The 20326-nt window shown below is 42.9% G+C and overlaps 17 non-coding genes across 17 annotated transcripts; all 17 read right to left on the bottom strand.

Annotated features, from left to right (window-relative positions):
• Window positions 1-134: 134 nt before the first annotated feature.
• LOC134119534 (5S ribosomal RNA) lies at window positions 135-253 on the bottom strand. Its single transcript, XR_009951087.1, has one exon. It is a non-coding gene; the product is annotated as a 5S ribosomal RNA (ribosomal RNA).
• Window positions 254-649: 396 nt separating this feature from the next.
• Window positions 650-768, bottom strand: LOC134119532 (5S ribosomal RNA). Its single transcript, XR_009951085.1, has one exon. It is a non-coding gene; the product is annotated as a 5S ribosomal RNA (ribosomal RNA).
• A 339-nt stretch (window positions 769-1107) lies between these two features.
• Window positions 1108-1226, bottom strand: LOC119199527 (5S ribosomal RNA). The gene has a single exon (XR_005114770.1). It is a non-coding gene; the product is annotated as a 5S ribosomal RNA (ribosomal RNA).
• A 396-nt stretch (window positions 1227-1622) lies between these two features.
• Window positions 1623-1741, bottom strand: LOC119199528 (5S ribosomal RNA). Its single transcript, XR_005114771.1, has one exon. It is a non-coding gene; the product is annotated as a 5S ribosomal RNA (ribosomal RNA).
• A 339-nt stretch (window positions 1742-2080) lies between these two features.
• Window positions 2081-2199, bottom strand: LOC119199540 (5S ribosomal RNA). The gene has a single exon (XR_005114783.2). It is a non-coding gene; the product is annotated as a 5S ribosomal RNA (ribosomal RNA).
• Window positions 2200-8651: 6452 nt separating this feature from the next.
• Window positions 8652-8770, bottom strand: LOC134119531 (5S ribosomal RNA). The gene has a single exon (XR_009951084.1). It is a non-coding gene; the product is annotated as a 5S ribosomal RNA (ribosomal RNA).
• Window positions 8771-9166: 396 nt separating this feature from the next.
• On the bottom strand, window positions 9167-9285 carry LOC134119530 (5S ribosomal RNA). Its single transcript, XR_009951083.1, has one exon. It is a non-coding gene; the product is annotated as a 5S ribosomal RNA (ribosomal RNA).
• Window positions 9286-9624: 339 nt separating this feature from the next.
• Window positions 9625-9743, bottom strand: LOC134119529 (5S ribosomal RNA). The gene has a single exon (XR_009951082.1). It is a non-coding gene; the product is annotated as a 5S ribosomal RNA (ribosomal RNA).
• Window positions 9744-10139: 396 nt separating this feature from the next.
• LOC134119528 (5S ribosomal RNA) lies at window positions 10140-10258 on the bottom strand. The gene has a single exon (XR_009951081.1). It is a non-coding gene; the product is annotated as a 5S ribosomal RNA (ribosomal RNA).
• Window positions 10259-16690: 6432 nt separating this feature from the next.
• On the bottom strand, window positions 16691-16809 carry LOC134119527 (5S ribosomal RNA). The gene has a single exon (XR_009951080.1). It is a non-coding gene; the product is annotated as a 5S ribosomal RNA (ribosomal RNA).
• Window positions 16810-17205: 396 nt separating this feature from the next.
• LOC134119526 (5S ribosomal RNA) lies at window positions 17206-17324 on the bottom strand. The gene has a single exon (XR_009951079.1). It is a non-coding gene; the product is annotated as a 5S ribosomal RNA (ribosomal RNA).
• Window positions 17325-17663: 339 nt separating this feature from the next.
• Window positions 17664-17782, bottom strand: LOC134119524 (5S ribosomal RNA). The gene has a single exon (XR_009951077.1). It is a non-coding gene; the product is annotated as a 5S ribosomal RNA (ribosomal RNA).
• A 339-nt stretch (window positions 17783-18121) lies between these two features.
• On the bottom strand, window positions 18122-18240 carry LOC134119523 (5S ribosomal RNA). The gene has a single exon (XR_009951076.1). It is a non-coding gene; the product is annotated as a 5S ribosomal RNA (ribosomal RNA).
• Window positions 18241-18636: 396 nt separating this feature from the next.
• Window positions 18637-18755, bottom strand: LOC134119522 (5S ribosomal RNA). Its single transcript, XR_009951075.1, has one exon. It is a non-coding gene; the product is annotated as a 5S ribosomal RNA (ribosomal RNA).
• A 339-nt stretch (window positions 18756-19094) lies between these two features.
• On the bottom strand, window positions 19095-19213 carry LOC134119521 (5S ribosomal RNA). Its single transcript, XR_009951074.1, has one exon. It is a non-coding gene; the product is annotated as a 5S ribosomal RNA (ribosomal RNA).
• A 396-nt stretch (window positions 19214-19609) lies between these two features.
• Window positions 19610-19728, bottom strand: LOC134119520 (5S ribosomal RNA). Its single transcript, XR_009951073.1, has one exon. It is a non-coding gene; the product is annotated as a 5S ribosomal RNA (ribosomal RNA).
• A 396-nt stretch (window positions 19729-20124) lies between these two features.
• On the bottom strand, window positions 20125-20243 carry LOC134119518 (5S ribosomal RNA). The gene has a single exon (XR_009951071.1). It is a non-coding gene; the product is annotated as a 5S ribosomal RNA (ribosomal RNA).
• Between the last annotated feature and the right edge of the window lie 83 nt (window positions 20244-20326).

The raw sequence follows: 20326 nt of genomic DNA, 5'->3' as shown, positions 1-20326 counted from the left end.
CTGACGATGGTATGGACGTAAGCCACCTTTCATCTTCTTCCTATTGCATCTCTTCTACAATGTGAAATGCTTTTTACAATTGTGTAGGTGTACAATCTGCAGCGCTGGGCGGCTTTCGGAGAGAGAAGTGAAAAAGCTTACGGCACCTGGGATTCCCAGGCGGTCTTCCATCCAGGTACTAACCAGGCCCTGCTCTGCTTAGCTTCCGAGATCAGACGAGATCGGGCGGAACCAGAGAGGTATGGCCGTAAGCTGCTTTTTACCTTTTTCCTAATCCTTTAAAACGTGTCAAAGATAATCAGAAGAGTTTCTTTTTCTAAAATTGAAGCAGTTCTTAGGATTGGCAAGAGAGGTTCCTAAAACCTGAAGGTAACTTTACTTTTCTTCACTGGCAATTCTAACATGTTGGGTTAGCACCTGTATTTCAACGGCTAAATTACAAACAAAAGTATGCCAATTGTTAAATGTTGATCAACACTAATTTAGCAACCATGAAACGGAATCATTTTTGATTATATTGTCTAAGTTCCTTATATATCCAACGTTAAAACAACACTAAACATGCATCTCTTCGACAATGTGATATACTTTTTGTAATTTGTAGGTGTACAATCTGCGGCGCTCGGCGGCTTCCAGAGAGAAGTGAAAAAGCTTACGGCACCTGGGATTCCCAGGCGGTCTTCCATCCAGGTACTAACCAGGCCCTGCTCTGCTTAGCTTCCGAGATCAGACGAGATCGGGCGGAACCAGAGAGGTATGGCCGTAAGCTGCTCTTTATCTTTTTCCTAATCCTTTATAATGCGTCAAAAAATTATGTCACGCCTGCCGTTGGCATCTTTGTGTGGGTTAAATAAGGGTATGCAAAGAAGGCTGTGACATCCTATGCCGAAAATTGGATGGACTAGAGAAGACCCGCCCAGGAGTCCCAGCCAATCGGTGGATGGCCATTGCAGTCCCCGCCACCTCAAATGGCCTGACGATGGTACGGACGTAAGCCACCTTTCATCTTCTTCCTATTGCATCTCTTCTACAATGTGAAATGCTTTTTACAATTGTGTAGGTGTACAATCTGCGGCGCTGGGCGGATTTCGGAGAGAGAAGTGAAAAAGCTTACGGCACCTGGGATTCCCAGGCGGTCTTCCATCCAGGTACTAACCAGGCCCTGCTCTGCTTAGCTTCCGAGATCAGACGAGATCGGGCGGAACCAGAGAGGTATGGCCGTAAGCTGCTTTTTATCTTTTTCCTAATCCTTTAAAACGTGTCAAAGATAATCAGAAGAGTTTCTTTTTCTAAAATTGAAGCAGTTCTTAGGATTGGCAAGAGAGGTTCCTAAAACCTGAAGGTAACTTTACTTTTCTTCACTGGCAATTCTAACATGTTGGGTTAGCACCTGTATTTGAACGGCTAAATTACAAACAAAAGTATGCCAATTGTTAAATGTTGATCAACACTAATTTAGCAACCATGAAACGGAATCATTTTTGATGATATTGTCTAAGTTCCTTATATATCCAACGTTAAAACAACACTAAACATGCATCTCTTCGACAATGTGATATACTTTTTGTAATTTGTAGGTGTACAATCTGCGGCGCTCGGCGGCTTCCAGAGAGAAGTGAAAAAGCTTACGGCACCTGGGATTCCCAGGCGGTCTTCCATCCAGGTACTAACCAGGCCCTGCTCTGCTTAGCTTCCGAGATCAGACGAGATCGGGCGGAACCAGAGAGGTATGGCCGTAAGCTGCTTTTTATCTTTTTCCTAATCCTTTATAATGCGTCAAAAAATTATGTCACGCCTGCCGTTGGCATCTTTGTGTGGGTTAAATAAGGGTATGCAAAGAAGGCTGTGACATCCTATGCCAAAAATTGGATGGACTAGAGAAGACCCGCCCAGGAGTCCCAGCCAATCGGTGGATGGCCATTGCAGTCCCCGCCACCTCAAATGGCCTGACGATGGTATGGACGTAAGCCACCTTTCATCTTCTTCCTATTGCATCTCTTCTACAATGTGAAATGCTTTTTACAATTGTGTAGGTGTACAATCTGCGGCGCTGGGCGGCTTTCGGAGAGAGAAGTGAAAAAGCTTACGGCACCTGGGATTCCCAGGCGGTCTTCCATCCAGGTACTAACCAGGCCCTGCTCTGCTTAGCTTCCGAGATCAGACGAGATCGGGCGGAACCAGAGAGGTATGGCCGTAAGCTGCTTTTTACCTTTTTCCTAATCCTTTAAAACGTGTCAAAGATAATCAGAAGAGTTTCTTTTTCTAAAATTGAAGCAGTTCTTAGGATTGGCAAGAGAGGTTCCTAAAACCTGAAGGTAACTTTACTTTTCTTCACTGGCAATTCTAACATGTTGGGTTAGCACCTGTATTTCAACGGCTAAATTACAAACAAAAGTATGCCAATTGTTAAATGTTGATCAACACTAATTTAGCAACCATGAAACGGAATCATTTTTGATGATATTGTCTAAGTTCCTTATATATCCAACGTTAAAACAACACTAAACATGCATCTCTTCGACAATGTGATATACTTTTTGTAATTTGTAGGTGTACAATCTGCGGCGCTCGGCGGCTTCCAGAGAGAAGTGAAAAAGCTTACGGCACCTGGGATTCCCAGGCGGTCTTCCATCCAGGTACTAACCAGGCCCTGCTCTGCTTAGCTTCCGAGATCAGACGAGATCGGGCGGAACTTTTTTTTTTTTTTTTTTTTTCCTTTTATTATAAAAAATACATTTTCCAAAAATCATTTTTTACATTGTTTACATATTCACTATATACATTATTATTTAATCATTTCCTGAACATCAGCAATCAGGGTCTTTAAGATGAGAACAAAATCACATTATAGGATTTTTTTTTTTTTTTTTTTTTTTTTTTTTTTCCTTTTCTTCACTCGGCAGTAGAAAGTTTTGCCTTATTAGCCATATCTTTTTCCAAACAAAACCAAAAAAAGAAGTGCGCAACGACAACAAGTTAAGGCACACAAGAAAAACATTTAAAACCGAAAGATAAGATCTTTGTCATTGTCCTCCTGAAACAAGAGATTATTTTCGTCCATCCATTCCTTGAGCAGATCTTTTTTGAATGCATATATAGTTTTCCAGTATGCTTTTATATTGCTCTTGAAAAGAGTCTCAACGTCCGTTTTTTTTCCCTCGAAGAGGGCAAGGTTTCTTCTCAGCAGCACTGCTCTTCTAGCAAATGCCAGGCATGCGTTGGCGATATCCATCCTCCGGCCTCCAGCATTCTTTGGCAGTCCGAAACACCAGGTCCAGTCCCATGATGTTCCCCTCGTCATTTTTACTCCACAACCCTTTGTTAGAAGCTCTCTTATGTATTCTCTAAAGGTTCTGAGTGCTGTACAAGACCAAATAAGGTGCTCAAAATCCTCTTCTTCCGTTTCACACACAGAACACATTCTTGAGAATTTTTCCTTGTGTATCTGGTGCAAGACAATTCCTGTAAAATATTTCCTGTGCCTTATCTTGAACTCAGAGCTGTAGACTTCTGGGGGGATGAGGCTGAATTCAAGATTTGTCCATATTGAGTATGCCGTATCCTTTGGGAAGACTTTTTCCCATGCCTTTTCTGCTGCTGGTTTAACTATATGTTTTTTTATTAGGATGCTGTAGAAAGTTTTTGTTTTTACTTCAACTATATTCTTTTGTTTTTCTTTAACACACAGCGTAAAACCCAGTGCCCTGTCCTGCTCTGCCACTTCATTCATTCTTTCTTTCCATTCATGACCCATACATTGATCAAATATTCTCCCTATGTCTTTTATTCTTGCCGGTGCATATTTACTTCCACATGCCATGAGTTTTCCTTTTACTTTTCCTAAATCAAAACTGCCGTTTGTTCCACACACACTCCCTACGGCTGTTAAACCTGCCTGCAACAAGTGGCAACTCGTAATCAGCCTCCCACCCCCAACAAACCCCGGGCTTGATAGGAAAGGTAAAAGGTGTGAGGTGGGGCATAATTTTGTCCCAAGCCTCCAGCACTTCCCTGTAGAACCCCGACAGACCCGCCCTTACGTGTGCTGGAGAGAGGGCACATAGGTTATACACACTTCTCTCTCCGTACCCTTCCAGGAGGCCTGCCAGGAAATCTCTACCGGGCAGCTGCCTTTTTGTATTTAAAAATCTCCCTATTAATTTTACCCTCAGTGCGTCTCTTTTTACACTTACATCAATCAAAGCTAAACCCCCCTCCCTTTTGTTAGCTATTAACGTCTTGCGAGCAATTGAATTTCCCTTTCCTTTCCAAAAAACGGCTGCATTGAGCCCATTGAACACCCAGGTGGGCAGCTCACAGGACCCCAGAATGTGATTAATTTTGGACAGTATCAGGGCATTTACTACTATTACCTTTCCTTTCAAAGCGAGGCCTCTTGCATACCATAAATTTAGCAGGTTTTTAATTTTTCCCAAAACCTCCTTCCATGTTTTGTCCGTTGCACCCTTTTCATTTTTTCCTATATAAATACCCAGGATTTTCCTTTCGTCCTCTATTTTTTTAAAACCCCACATATCAGCTGGGACATTGCATGGCCCGAAGACCATCAGCTCTGTTTTTTTTGTATTAATTTTTGCGCCTGAGGCTCTTTCATATTTCTTTATATGTTCTAATACTTTGTTTATGCAGCTACTAGTTTTCACACAAATATTTACATCATCTGCATATTGCATTATTTTAATTTGGTTTCCTGCCGGTGTCCAGATTCCCTTTATTAGGTCGTCATTATTTATAGTATTTGGCCAGGGGCTCCGCCACCAGGCTGTATAGCAGCGCCGACAGCGGGCAACCCTGTCTCACTGATCGTCCTAGCACAAAACTATTAGTCAGTAATCCATTACATTTCACCCTACTTTTCGCTCCGCTGTACATCATTTGGATTCGTTTTATAAATATTGGTCCAAAACCATAGCGCTCCAGCACCGCCCACAGAAAGGGATGTTCCACTCTATCAAAAGCCTTCTCTAGGTCTACTCCTAACAGAATCCCCCCCTCTCTATTTAAACAGTTTACTGTATCTCTGATTGTGTTAATGGTGTCTGAGATGTCCCTCCCCGGAATGCTGTAAGCCTGCGTCGTTCCTATTATTGAGTTTATTACAGTTTTTAATCTGTTTGCCAGTATTTTTGTGAATATTTTATAGTCTGTGTTAAGCAAACTGATCGGTCTGTAGTTGGACAGCTGCTTTTTCTCCCCTTTTTTGAATATCAGAGTGACTATCCCCTCCGTAAATGATGCTGGAGCCCTCTGCTCAGCGTCCATCCGTTCATAGAGTGTCAGCAAAAGTGGCCCCAGCGTTTCCTTGAATTCTTGAAAGAACTCGGCCGGCAAACCATCTGCCCCCGGGCTTTTATTTTTATTTAGCTTCATTATGGCCTGTTCTATTTCGCTCAGTGAGAGCGGCATCTCACACCACACACTGTCATTATCTTCTAGTTTATTAGTTATTTTATTTACTACTTCATTTATTTCACTAGTCACAATCCCTTCACTTTCAAATAATTTTTGATAGTAACCCTGTATGGTTCTCAAAATGCCTTCGGTTTCTTCTTCTGTTTCTCCCCTGGAATTTTCAAGGCTAGAGATGTACGTCTTCTCTTGATTTGTTTTTTCTAGACCTAGAAAGAAAGCTGTGCATCTTTCTCCTTCAGTTATATATTTTGCTCTACTCCGTATTATTGCACCCGCACATCTTTTTTTTTCCAGTTCAGTTATTCTGGTTTTATACAGTTCATATTTTTCGCTGTTATAATTTGGATCTTCTTCACATTTTTCTATTTCGTTGTGCAGGAGGAGAATTAACTCTCTTTCCTGTCTTTTATTCTCCCAGTTTTTGCTTTTGCTGAACCTTATACACATCTTTTTTAGTTTTTCTTTAACATCCTCCCAAAAGCAAAACACGTCATCTACAAAAGCCATATCGTGCGTCGCCCTTGCTAAATACCTTTCAATTTTTTTTTTAAAAATGTCGTTTTTCAGGTGACTTATATTTAGACACCATAAACCCCCTCCCCTCTTCCTTCTCGCACCTCCCACACACACTGTCACTGAAGCGTGATCGCTCCCAGAGTAAAAGTAGTATTCGCAAGATGTTATATGTTTAACCACACCTGAAGCCACTAAGCAGAAATCAATTCTTGACTGCTTCAATTTTCCTTCTACAGCTTGTCTTCTTGAAAATCTGGTTTTGTTTTTATTTAATATCCTCCAAATATCTATCATATTGCAGTTATTCATTACTCTTTTCAGTGTACTTCTACTCGAATCATTTCTATAGACATTGTTTTTTGACAAATCTTTTTCCATTAGGACCACATTAAAATCCCCAATTACAAAAGTGTTTTCATTACACCATTTTTCTAGATTTTTAAAGAAACTTTTTCTTTCCCCTTCTCCATTTGGTGCATACACATTTATCAGCCTATATGTATCGTTTTCCATGCAGAAATCAATGACCAATACCCTTCCCTCTCTATCCCTATGAACCTCGTTTATGGTTTTGAAGATATTGGCTTGAAAGAGTGAGGCCACACCACAAGAGTTTGGGGTTCCCTCATTTGAGATGACCTTCCCACCCCACTGTTTGATCACATTTTCCCTTAAAGTAACATCCCAATTTGTTTCCTGGAAGCATATTATTTCTGATTTGAGTTGTTTTAAGGTTGAGTCCAGTTTATTTTTATTTCGAAGCCCGTTGGCATTCAGAGAAGTAATTTGGAAACCCAAGGAAGCCATCATTGTAAAGTATATGAAAGTGTATCCCATCTAGTTATTTTTGTTTTTCAGTTTTTTCTTAGCCATGGCCTTTGCTTTTCTCTCCTCGGCTCTATTTCTTAAAACCTTCGCCTTCTCAAAATCCATGTCCGGGTCGGTTTTAGGATGAGGGTCATCAGAGTCGCTGTGCAGCCTTTTATCCGGCTGTCTTGTAGGCACCGGGTCCGTCACCATTGGTAGTAATAGGTTTTTAGCTGGGACTTCTTGAGCTGATGGTACACACTGCCCTGAGAGTGTCCTCACACCTTTTCCGCTTGTCGATGTCACCAGTACACTCTTCTCCAACTTTTCCCTTCCCATGTCCCCCTTGGCACTTTTGTGTAATCCTGCTCCTCCCGTTGTCTTCGTCTCAGCCCTTCCTTCATCAACCTCTTCTGAGAGTTCTTTTTCCCCCTCCTTCTCCAGTTTACTCTCCACCCCCCCCCCTCCTATAACACTCTCGTCCCCCGACGTCCCAATGTTATCCTCCCCAGACTCTATAGTTTCATTGTCTATCATGATTGATTCACTCTCACTCTGGTTGCATATGCATTCCTCCATACTGTTATAGCATAAGCTACATTTGTTGTTATTTTTTTTGCATTCTCTAGCAAAGTGCCCCTGGACTCCACACTTATGGCACTGAAACTCCGGGCATTCTCTCATGATATGCCCAGGTTGGATACACATCCTGCATACTTTCATTTGTTTGTCGTGTATCACTCTAAAGTATTCTGCACCCAGAGCAGTACTGAACTTCGTAGAATACGGCAGGGACTGGACATGATCATTGAATTTTACCTTTAGGAAACGTGTCCCGTCAGCGACATTTGTCCCAGGCCACATCCGCCTTTTGATTGGCGAAGCTGCCGACACACCCCAGCTTGACAGTTTGGCGTGGATCTCGGAGTCTTCGATGTAGAACGGCAGGTTTAGAAAAGACACCACCAGCTCGTTGTTGCACAGCTCCCGTGCGTGGATCCTTGTTTCTCCCATTTTGAAGCCCTCCAGTAGTCTCTCCTTTCCCTTCGGGTGGCTCATTGTCATTTCATATCTGTTGTGGCCCACCACACGGCATGCCATCAGACCACCACACAATTGCCGCACACATTTCATCAATTCCATTGCACCGACGCTGCTTCCCCCTTCCAGCTCCACACCAACCGTGAGCTTCTTGTTGTTTTTTTCCACACCGTCCTCGGTCACTCCACTGCTTGATTCCATACCACTATTCCTTTGGGATTCCGTTTGTCCGTTCATTGTCTGTTCATCATGTTGGTCCAACATATTTAGGGAAGGGAAAAGATACTCTTACCCCCAAACAGTACAAAACTGCTGGGGGTATTAAAACTTTGTATTGCCAAAAAAAACTCCAACAAAGAAGCTTTAGGGCATTTGAAAAAAAAACTGTTCAGAAGAGAGCCCCGAAATGGAGTCAAGCGCCAAACAAATCGGCCTCTGCGTTCACTTCCTGCTTCCTGCTGGGGGCTGAGCCTACAAACAAGATCGGGCGGAACCAGAGAGGTATGGCCGTAAGCTGCTCTTTATCTTTTTCTTAATCCTTTATAATGCGTCAAAAAATTATGTCACGCCTGCCGTTGGCATCTTTGTGTGGGTTAAATAAGGGTATGCAAAGAAGGCTGTGACATCCTAAGCCGAAAATTGGATGGACTAGAGAAGACCCGCCCAGGAGTCCCAGCCAATCGGTGGATGGCCATTGCAGTCCCCGCCACCTCAAATGGCCTGACGATGGTATGGACGTAAGCCACCTTTCATCTTCTTCCTATTGCATCTCTTCTACAATGTGAAATGCTTTTTACAATTGTGTAGGTGTACAATCTGCGGCGCTGGGCGGCTTTCGGAGAGAGAAGTGAAAAAGCTTACGGCACCTGGGATTCCCAGGCGGTCTTCCATCCAGGTACTAACCAGGCCCTGCTCTGCTTAGCTTCCGAGATCAGACGAGATCGGGCGGAACCAGAGAGGTATGGCCGTAAGCTGCTTTTTACCTTTTTCCTAATCCTTTAAAACGTGTCAAAGATAATCAGAAGAGTTTCTTTTTCTAAAATTGAAGCAGTTCTTAGGATTGGCAAGAGAGGTTCCTAAAACCTGAAGGTAACTTTACTTTTCTTCACTGGCAATTCTAACATGTTGGGTTAGCACCTGTATTTCAACGGCTAAATTACAAACAAAAGTATGCCAATTGTTAAATGTTGATCAACACTAATTTAGCAACCATGAAACGGAATCATTTTTGATTATATTGTCTAAGTTCCTTATATATCCAACGTTAAAACAACACTAAACATGCATCTCTTCGACAATGTGATATACTTTTTGTAATTTGTAGGTGTACAATCTGCGGCGCTCGGCGGCTTCCAGAGAGAAGTGAAAAAGCTTACGGCACCTGGGATTCCCAGGCGGTCTTCCATCCAGGTACTAACCAGGCCCTGCTCTGCTTAGCTTCCGAGATCAGACGAGATCGGGCGGAACCAGAGAGGTATGGCCGTAAGCTGCTCTTTATCTTTTTCCTAATCCTTTATAATGCGTCAAAAAATTATGTCACGCCTGCCGTTGGCATCTTTGTGTGGGTTAAATAAGGGTATGCAAAGAAGGCTGTGACATCCTATGCCGAAAATTGGATGGACTAGAGAAGACCCGCCCAGGAGTCCCAGCCAATCGGTGGATGGCCATTGCAGTCCCCGCCACCTCAAATGGCCTGACGATGGTACGGACGTAAGCCACCTTTCATCTTCTTCCTATTGCATCTCTTCTACAATGTGAAATGCTTTTTACAATTGTGTAGGTGTACAATCTGCGGCGCTGGGCGGATTTCGGAGAGAGAAGTGAAAAAGCTTACGGCACCTGGGATTCCCAGGCGGTCTTCCATCCAGGTACTAACCAGGCCCTGCTCTGCTTAGCTTCCGAGATCAGACGAGATCGGGCGGAACCAGAGAGGTATGGCCGTAAGCTGCTTTTTATCTTTTTCCTAATCCTTTAAAACGTGTCAAAGATAATCAGAAGAGTTTCTTTTTCTAAAATTGAAGCAGTTCTTAGGATTGGCAAGAGAGGTTCCTAAAACCTGAAGGTAACTTTACTTTTCTTCACTGGCAATTCTAACATGTTGGGTTAGCACCTGTATTTGAACGGCTAAATTACAAACAAAAGTATGCCAATTGTTAAATGTTGATCAACACTAATTTAGCAACCATGAAACGGAATCATTTTTGATGATATTGTCTAAGTTCCTTATATATCCAACGTTAAAACAACACTAAACATGCATCTCTTCGACAATGTGATATACTTTTTGTAATTTGTAGGTGTACAATCTGCGGCGCTCGGCGGCTTCCAGAGAGAAGTGAAAAAGCTTACGGCACCTGGGATTCCCAGGCGGTCTTCCATCCAGGTACTAACCAGGCCCTGCTCTGCTTAGCTTCCGAGATCAGACGAGATCGGGCGGAACCAGAGAGGTATGGCCGTAAGCTGCTTTTTATCTTTTTCCTAATCCTTTATAATGCGTCAAAAAATTATGTCACGCCTGCCGTTGGCATCTTTGTGTGGGTTAAATAAGGGTATGCAAAGAAGGCTGTGACATCCTATGCCAAAAATTGGATGGACTAGAGAAGACCCGCCCAGGAGTCCCAGCCAATCGGTGGATGGCCATTGCAGTCCCCGCCACCTCAAATGGCCTGACGATGGTATGGACGTAAGCCACCTTTCATCTTCTTCCTATTGCATCTCTTCTACAATGTGAAATGCTTTTTACAATTGTGTAGGTGTACAATCTGCGGCGCTGGGCGGCTTTCGGAGAGAGAAGTGAAAAAGCTTACGGCACCTGGGATTCCCAGGCGGTCTTCCATCCAGGTACTAACCAGGCCCTGCTCTGCTTAGCTTCCGAGATCAGACGAGATCGGGCGGAACTTTTTTTTTTTTTTTTTTTTTCCTTTTATTATAAAAAATACATTTTCCAAAAATCATTTTTTACATTGTTTACATATTCACTATATACATTATTATTTAATAATTTCCTGAACATCAGCAATCAGGGTCTTTAAGATGAGAACAAAATCACATTATAGGATTTTTTTTTTTTTTTTTTTTTTTTTTTTTTTCCTTTTCTTCACTCGGCAGTAGAAAGTTTTGCCTTATTAGCCATATCTTTTTCCAAACAAAACCAAAAAAAGAAGTGCGCAACGACAACAAGTTAAGGCACACAAGAAAAACATTTAAAACCGAAAGATAAGATCTTTGTCATTGTCCTCCTGAAACAAGAGATTATTTTCGTCCATCCATTCCTTGAGCAGATCTTTTTTGAATGCATATATAGTTTTCCAGTATGCTTTTATATTGCTCTTGAAAAGAGTCTCAACGTCCGTTTTTTTTCCCTCGAAGAGGGCAAGGTTTCTTCTCAGCAGCACTGCTCTTCTAGCAAATGCCAGGCATGCGTTGGCGATATCCATCCTCCGGCCTCCAGCATTCTTTGGCAGTCCGAAACACCAGGTCCAGTCCCATGATGTTCCCCTCGTCATTTTTACTCCACAACCCTTTGTTAGAAGCTCTCTTATGTATTCTCTAAAGGTTCTGAGTGCTGTACAAGACCAAATAAGGTGCTCAAAATCCTCTTCTTCCGTTTCACACACAGAACACATTCTTGAGAATTTTTCCTTGTGTATCTGGTGCAAGACAATTCCTGTAAAATATTTCCTGTGCCTTATCTTGAACTCAGAGCTGTAGACTTCTGGGGGGATGAGGCTGAATTCAAGATTTGTCCATATTGAGTATGCCGTATCCTTTGGGAAGACTTTTTCCCATGCCTTTTCTGCTGCTGGTTTAACTATATGTTTTTTTATTAGGATGCTGTAGAAAGTTTTTGTTTTTACTTCAACTATATTCTTTTGTTTTTCTTTAACACACAGCGTAAAACCCAGTGCCCTGTCCTGCTCTGCCACTTCATTCATTCTTTCTTTCCATTCATGACCCATACATTGATCAAATATTCTCCCTATGTCTTTTATTCTTGCCGGTGCATATTTACTTCCACATGCCATGAGTTTTCCTTTTACTTTTCCTAAATCAAAACTGCCGTTTGTTCCACACACACTCCCTACGGCTGTTAAACCTGCCTGCAACAAGTGGCAACTCGTAATCAGCCTCCCACCCCCAACAAACCCCGGGCTTGATAGGAAAGGTAATTTTAGCACTTGCATCTTTCCTTTAACGTCAGGTGTGAGGTGGGGCATAATTTTGTCCCAAGCCTCCAGCACTTCCCTGTAGAACCCCGACAGACCCGCCCTTACGTGTGCTGGAGAGAGGGCACATAGGTTATACACACTTCTCTCTCCGTACCCTTCCAGGAGGCCTGCCAGGAAATCTCTACCGGGCAGCTGCCTTTTTGTATTTAAAAATCTCCCTATTAATTTTACCCTCAGTGCGTCTCTTTTTACACTTACATCAATCAAAGCTAAACCCCCCTCCCTTTTGTTAGCTATTAACGTCTTGCGAGCAATTGAATTTCCCTTTCCTTTCCAAAAAAAAGTGGCAACGGCTGCATTGAGCCCATTGAACACCCAGGTGGGCAGCTCACAGGACCCCAGAATGTGATTAATTTTGGACAGTATCAGGGCATTTACTACTATTACCTTTCCTTTCAAAGCGAGGCCTCTTGCATACCATAAATTTAGCAGGTTTTTAATTTTTCCCAAAACCTCCTTCCATGTTTTGTCCGTTGCACCCTTTTCATTTTTTCCTATATAAATACCCAGGATTTTCCTTTCGTCCTCTATTTTTTTAAAACCCCACATATCAGCTGGGACATTGCATGGCCCGAAGACCATCAGCTCTGTTTTTTTTGTATTAATTTTTGCGCCTGAGGCTCTTTCATATTTCTTTATATGTTCTAATACTTTGTTTATGCAGCTACTAGTTTTCACACAAATATTTACATCATCTGCATATTGCATTATTTTAATTTGGTTTCCTGCCGGTGTCCAGATTCCCTTTATTAGGTCGTCATTATTTATAGTATAGGCCAGGGGCTCCGCCACCAGGCTGTATAGCAGCGCCGACAGCGGGCAACCCTGTCTCACTGATCGTCCTAGCACAAAACTATTAGTCAGTAATCCATTACATTTCACCCTACTTTTCGCTCCGCTGTACATCATTTGGATTCGTTTTATAAATATTGGTCCAAAACCATAGCGCTCCAGCACCGCCCACAGAAAGGGATGTTCCACTCTATCAAAAGCCTTCTCTAGGTCTACTCCTAACAGAATCCCCCCCTCTCTATTTAAACAGTTTACTGTATCTCTGATTGTGTTAATGGTGTCTGAGATGTCCCTCCCCGGAATGCTGTAAGCCTGCGTCGTTCCTATTATTGAGTTTATTACAGTTTTTAATCTGTTTGCCAGTATTTTTGTGAATATTTTATAGTCTGTGTTAAGCAAACTGATCGGTCTGTAGTTGGACAGCTGCTTTTTCTCCCCTTTTTTGAATATCAGAGTGACTATCCCCTCCGTAAATGATGCTGGAGCCCTCTGCTCAGCGTCCATCCGTTCATAGAGTGTCAGCAAAAGTGGCCCCAGCGTTTCCTTGAATTCTTGAAAGAACTCGGCCGGCAAACCATCTGCCCCCGGGCTTTTATTTTTATTTAGCTTCATTATGGCCTGTTCTATTTCGCTCAGTGAGAGCGGCATCTCACACCACACACTGTCATTATCTTCTAGTTTATTAGTTATTTTATTTACTACTTCATTTATTTCACTAGTCACAATCCCTTCACTTTCAAATAATTTTTGATAGTAACCCTGTATGGTTCTCAAAATGCCTTCGGTTTCTTCTTCTGTTTCTCCCCTGGAATTTTCAAGGCTAGAGATGTACGTCTTCTCTTGATTTGTTTTTTCTAGACCTAGAAAGAAAGCTGTGCATCTTTCTCCTTCAGTTATATATTTTGCTCTACTCCGTATTATTGCACCCGCACATCTTTTTTTTTCCAGTTCAGTTATTCTGGTTTTATACAGTTCATATTTTTCGCTGTTATAATTTGGATCTTCTTCACATTTTTCTATTTCGTTGTGCAGGAGGAGAATTAACTCTCTTTCCTGTCTTTTATTCTCCCAGTTTTTGCTTTTGCTGAACCTTATACACATCTTTTTTAGTTTTTCTTTAACATCCTCCCAAAAGCAAAACACGTCATCTACAAAAGCCATATCGTGCGTCGCCCTTGCTAAATACCTTTCAATTTTTTTTTTAAAAATGTCGTTTTTCAGGTGACTTATATTTAGACACCATAAACCCCCTCCCCTCTTCCTTCTCGCACCTCCCACACACACTGTCACTGAAGCGTGATCGCTCCCAGAGTAAAAGTAGTATTCGCAAGATGTTATATGTTTAACCACACCTGAAGCCACTAAGCAGAAATCAATTCTTGACTGCTTCAATTTTCCTTCTACAGCTTGTCTTCTTGAAAATCTGGTTTTGTTTTTATTTAATATCCTCCAAATATCTATCATATTGCAGTTATTCATTACTCTTTTCAGTGTACTTCTACTCGAATCATTTCTATAGACATTGTTTTTTGACAAATCTTTTTCCATTAGGACCACATTAAAATCCCCAATTACAAAAGTGTTTTCATTACACCATTTTTCTAGATTTTTAAAGAAACTTTTTCTTTCCCCTTCTCCATTTGGTGCATACACATTTATCAGCCTATATGTATCGTTTTCCATGCAGAAATCAATGACCAATACCCTTCCCTCTCTATCCCTATGAACCTCGTTTATGGTTTTGAAGATATTGGCTTGAAAGAGTGAGGCCACACCACAAGAGTTTGGGGTTCCCTCATTTGAGATGACCTTCCCACCCCACTGTTTGATCACATTTTCCCTTAAAGTAACATCCCAATTTGTTTCCTGGAAGCATATTATTTCTGATTTGAGTTGTTTTAAGGTTGAGTCCAGTTTATTTTTATTTCGAAGCCCGTTGGCATTCAGAGAAGTAATTTGGAAACCCAAGGAAGCCATCATTGTAAAGTATATGAAAGTGTATCCCATCTAGTTATTTTTGTTTTTCAGTTTTTTCTTAGCCATGGCCTTTGCTTTTCTCTCCTCGGCTCTATTTCTTAAAACCTTCGCCTTCTCAAAATCCATGTCCGGGTCGGTTTTAGGATGAGGGTCATCAGAGTCGCTGTGCAGCCTTTTATCCGGCTGTCTTGTAGGCACCGGGTCCGTCACCATTGGTAGTAATAGGTTTTTAGCTGGGACTTCTTGAGCTGATGGTACACACTGCCCTGAGAGTGTCCTCACACCTTTTCCGCTTGTCGATGTCACCAGTACACTCTTCTCCAACTTTTCCCTTCCCATGTCCCCCTTGGCACTTTTGTGTAATCCTGCTCCTCCCGTTGTCTTCGTCTCAGCCCTTCCTTCATCAACCTCTTCTGAGAGTTCTTTTTCCCCCTCCTTCTCCAGTTTACTCTCCACCCCCCCCCCTCCTATAACACTCTCGTCCCCCGACGTCCCAATGTTATCCTCCCCAGACTCTATAGTTTCATTGTCTATCATGATTGATTCACTCTCACTCTGGTTGCATATGCATTCCTCCATACTGTTATAGCATAAGCTACATTTGTTGTTATTTTTTTTGCATTCTCTAGCAAAGTGCCCCTGGACTCCACACTTATGGCACTGAAACTCCGGGCATTCTCTCATGATATGCCCAGGTTGGATACACATCCTGCATACTTTCATTTGTTTGTCGTGTATCACTCTAAAGTATTCTGCACCCAGAGCAGTACTGAACTTCGTAGAATACGGCAGGGACTGGACATGATCATTGAATTTTACCTTTAGGAAACGTGTCCCGTCAGCGACATTTGTCCCAGGCCACATCCGCCTTTTGATTGGCGAAGCTGCCGACACACCCCAGCTTGACAGTTTGGCGTGGATCTCGGAGTCTTCGATGTAGAACGGCAGGTTTAGAAAAGACACCACCAGCTCGTTGTTGCACAGCTCCCGTGCGTGGATCCTTGTTTCTCCCATTTTGAAGCCCTCCAGTAGTCTCTCCTTTCCCTTCGGGTGGCTCATTGTCATTTCATATCTGTTGTGGCCCACCACACGGCATGCCATCAGACCACCACACAATTGCCGCACACATTTCATCAATTCCATTGCACCGACGCTGCTTCCCCCTTCCAGCTCCACACCAACCGTGAGCTTCTTGTTGTTTTTTTCCACACCGTCCTCGGTCACTCCACTGCTTGATTCCATACCACTATTCCTTTGGGATTCCGTTTGTCCGTTCATTGTCTGTTCATCATGTTGGTCCAACATATTTAGGGAAGGGAAAAGATACTCTTACCCCCAAACAGTACAAAACTGCTGGGGGTATTAAAACTTTGTATTGCCAAAAAAAACTCCAACAAAGAAGCTTTAGGGCATTTGAAAAAAAAACTGTTCAGAAGAGAGCCCCGAAATGGAGTCAAGCGCCAAACAAATCGGCCTCTGCGTTCACTTCCTGCTTCCTGCTGGGGGCTGAGCCTACAAACAAGATCGGGCGGAACCAGAGAGGTATGGCCGTAAGCTGCTCTTTATCTTTTTCTTAATCCTTTATAATGCGTCAAAAAATTATGTCACGCCTGCCGTTGGCATCTTTGTGTGGGTTAAATAAGGGTATGCAAAGAAGGCTGTGACATCCTAAGCCGAAAATTGGATGGACTAGAGAAGACCCGCCCAGGAGTCCCAGCCAATCGGTGGATGGCCATTGCAGTCCCCGCCACCTCAAATGGCCTGACGATGGTATGGACGTAAGCCACCTTTCATCTTCTTCCTATTGCATCTCTTCTACAATGTGAAATGCTTTTTACAATTGTGTAGGTGTACAATCTGCGGCGCTGGGCGGCTTTCGGAGAGAGAAGTGAAAAAGCTTACGGCACCTGGGATTCCCAGGCGGTCTTCCATCCAGGTACTAACCAGGCCCTGCTCTGCTTAGCTTCCGAGATCAGACGAGATCGGGCGGAACCAGAGAGGTATGGCCGTAAGCTGCTTTTTACCTTTTTCCTAATCCTTTAAAACGTGTCAAAGATAATCAGAAGAGTTTCTTTTTCTAAAATTGAAGCAGTTCTTAGGATTGGCAAGAGAGGTTCCTAAAACCTGAAGGTAACTTTACTTTTCTTCACTGGCAATTCTAACATGTTGGGTTAGCACCTGTATTTCAACGGCTAAATTACAAACAAAAGTATGCCAATTGTTAAATGTTGATCAACACTAATTTAGCAACCATGAAACGGAATCATTTTTGATTATATTGTCTAAGTTCCTTATATATCCAACGTTAAAACAACACTAAACATGCATCTCTTCGACAATGTGATATACTTTTTGTAATTTGTAGGTGTACAATCTGCGGCGCTCGGCGGCTTCCAGAGAGAAGTGAAAAAGCTTACGGCACCTGGGATTCCCAGGCGGTCTTCCATCCAGGTACTAACCAGGCCCTGCTCTGCTTAGCTTCCGAGATCAGACGAGATCGGGCGGAACCAGAGAGGTATGGCCGTAAGCTGCTCTTTATCTTTTTCCTAATCCTTTATAATGCGTCAAAAAATTATGTCACGCCTGCCGTTGGCATCTTTGTGTGGGTTAAATAAGGGTATGCAAAGAAGGCTGTGACATCCTATGCCGAAAATTGGATGGACTAGAGAAGACCCGCCCAGGAGTCCCAGCCAATCGGTGGATGGCCATTGCAGTCCCCGCCACCTCAAATGGCCTGACGATGGTACGGACGTAAGCCACCTTTCATCTTCTTCCTATTGCATCTCTTCTACAATGTGAAATGCTTTTTACAATTGTGTAGGTGTACAATCTGCGGCGCTGGGCGGATTTCGGAGAGAGAAGTGAAAAAGCTTACGGCACCTGGGATTCCCAGGCGGTCTTCCATCCAGGTACTAACCAGGCCCTGCTCTGCTTAGCTTCCGAGATCAGACGAGATCGGGCGGAACCAGAGAGGTATGGCCGTAAGCTGCTCTTCATCTTTTTCCTAATCCTTTATAATGCGTCAAAAAATTATGTCACGCCTGCCGTTGGCATCTTTGTGTGGGTTAAATAAGGGTATGCAAAGAAGGCTGTGACATCCTAAGCCGAAAATTGGATGGACTAGAGAAGACCCGCCCAGGAGTCCCAGCCAATCGGTGGATGGCCATTGCAGTCCCCGCCACCTCAAATGGCCTGACGATGGTATGGACGTAAGCCACCTTTCATCTTCTTCCTATTGCATCTCTTCTACAATGTGAAATGCTTTTTACAATTGTGTAGGTGTACAATCTGCGGCGCTGGGCGGCTTTCGGAGAGAGAAGTGAAAAAGCTTACGGCACCTGGGATTCCCAGGCGGTCTTCCATCCAGGTACTAACCAGGCCCTGCTCTGCTTAGCTTCCGAGATCAGACGAGATCGGGCGGAACCAGAGAGGTATGGCCGTAAGCTGCTTTTTACCTTTTTCCTAATCCTTTAAAACGTGTCAAAGATAATCAGAAGAGTTTCTTTTTCTAAAATTGAAGCAGTTCTTAGGATTGGCAAGAGAGGTTCCTAAAACCTGAAGGTAACTTTACTTTTCTTCACTGGCAATTCTAACATGTTGGGTTAGCACCTGTATTTCAACGGCTAAATTACAAACAAAAGTATGCCAATTGTTAAATGTTGATCAACACTAATTTAGCAACCATGAAACGGAATCATTTTTGATTATATTGTCTAAGTTCCTTATATATCCAACGTTAAAACAACACTAAACATGCATCTCTTCGACAATGTGATATACTTTTTGTAATTTGTAGGTGTACAATCTGCGGCGCTCGGCGGCTTCCAGAGAGAAGTGAAAAAGCTTACGGCACCTGGGATTCCCAGGCGGTCTTCCATCCAGGTACTAACCAGGCCCTGCTCTGCTTAGCTTCCGAGATCAGACGAGATCGGGCGGAACCAGAGAGGTATGGCCGTAAGCTGCTCTTTATCTTTTTCCTAATCCTTTATAATGCGTCAAAAAATTATGTCACGCCTGCCGTTGGCATCTTTGTGTGGGTTAAATAAGGGTATGCAAAGAAGGCTGTGACATCCTATGCCGAAAATTGGATGGACTAGAGAAGACCCGCCCAGGAGTCCCAGCCAATCGGTGGATGGCCATTGCAGTCCCCGCCACCTCAAATGGCCTGACGATGGTACGGACGTAAGCCACCTTTCATCTTCTTCCTATTGCATCTCTTCTACAATGTGAAATGCTTTTTACAATTGTGTAGGTGTACAATCTGCGGCGCTGGGCGGCTTTCGGAGAGAGAAGTGAAAAAGCTTACGGCACCTGGGATTCCCAGGCGGTCTTCCATCCAGGTACTAACCAGGCCCTGCTCTGCTTAGCTTCCGAGATCAGACGAGATCGGGCGGAACCAGAGAGGTATGGCCGTAAGCTGCTTTTTATCTTTTTCCTAATCCTTTAAAACGTGTCAAAGATAATCAGAAGAGTTTGTTTTTCTAAAATTGAAGCAGTTCTTAGGATTGGCAAGAGAGGTTCCTAAAACCTGAAGGTAACTTTACTTTTCTTCACTGGCAATTCTAACATGTTGGGTTAGCACCTGTATTTGAACGGCTAAATTACAAACAAAAGTATGCCAATTGTTAAATGTTGATCAACACTAATTTAGCAACCATGAAACGGAATCATTTTTGATGATATTGTCTAAGTTCCTTATATATCCAACGTTAAAACAACACTAAACATGCATCTCTTCGACAATGTGATATACTTTTTGTAATTTGTAGGTGTACAATCTGCGGCGCTCGGCGGCTTCCAGAGAGAAGTGAAAAAGCTTACGGCACCTGGGATTCCCAGGCGGTCTTCCATCCAGGTACTAACCAGGCCCTGCTCTGCTTAGCTTCCGAGATCAGACGAGATCGGGCGGAACCAGAGAGGTATGGCCGTAAGCTGCTTTTTATCTTTTTCCTAATCCTTTAAAACGTGTCAAAGATAATCAGAAGAGCTCCTTTTTCTAAAATTGAAGCAGTTCTTAGGATTGGCAAGAGAGGTTCCTAAAACCTGAAGGTAACTTTACTTTTCTTCACTGGCAATTCTAACATGTTGGGTTAGCACCTGTATTTCAACGGCTAAATTACAAACAAAAGTATGCCAATTGTTAAATGTTGATCAACACTAATTTAGCAACCATGAAACGGAATCAATTTTGATGATATTGTCTAAGTTCCTTATATATCCAACGTTAAAACAACACTAAACATGCATCTCTTCGACAATGTGATATACTTTTTGTAATTTGTAGGTGTACAATCTGCGGCGCTCGGCGGCTTCCAGAGAGAAGTGAAAAAGCTTACGGCACCTGGGATTCCCAGGCGGTCTTCCATCCAGGTACTAACCAGGCCCTGCTCTGCTTAGCTTCCGAGATCAGACGAGATCGGGCGGAACCAGAGAGGTATGGCCGTAAGCTGCTTTTTATCTTTTTCCTAATCCTTTAAAACGTGTCAAAGATAATCAGAAGAGTTTGTTTTTCTAAAATTGAAGCAGTTCTT

The sequence above is a fragment of the Pungitius pungitius genome, unplaced genomic scaffold, assembly GCF_949316345.1.
Source record: "Pungitius pungitius unplaced genomic scaffold, fPunPun2.1 scaffold_24, whole genome shotgun sequence".
Lineage (NCBI taxonomy): Eukaryota > Metazoa > Chordata > Actinopteri > Perciformes > Gasterosteidae > Pungitius > Pungitius pungitius.
This window is presented reverse-complemented; position numbering and strand designations above follow the sequence as displayed.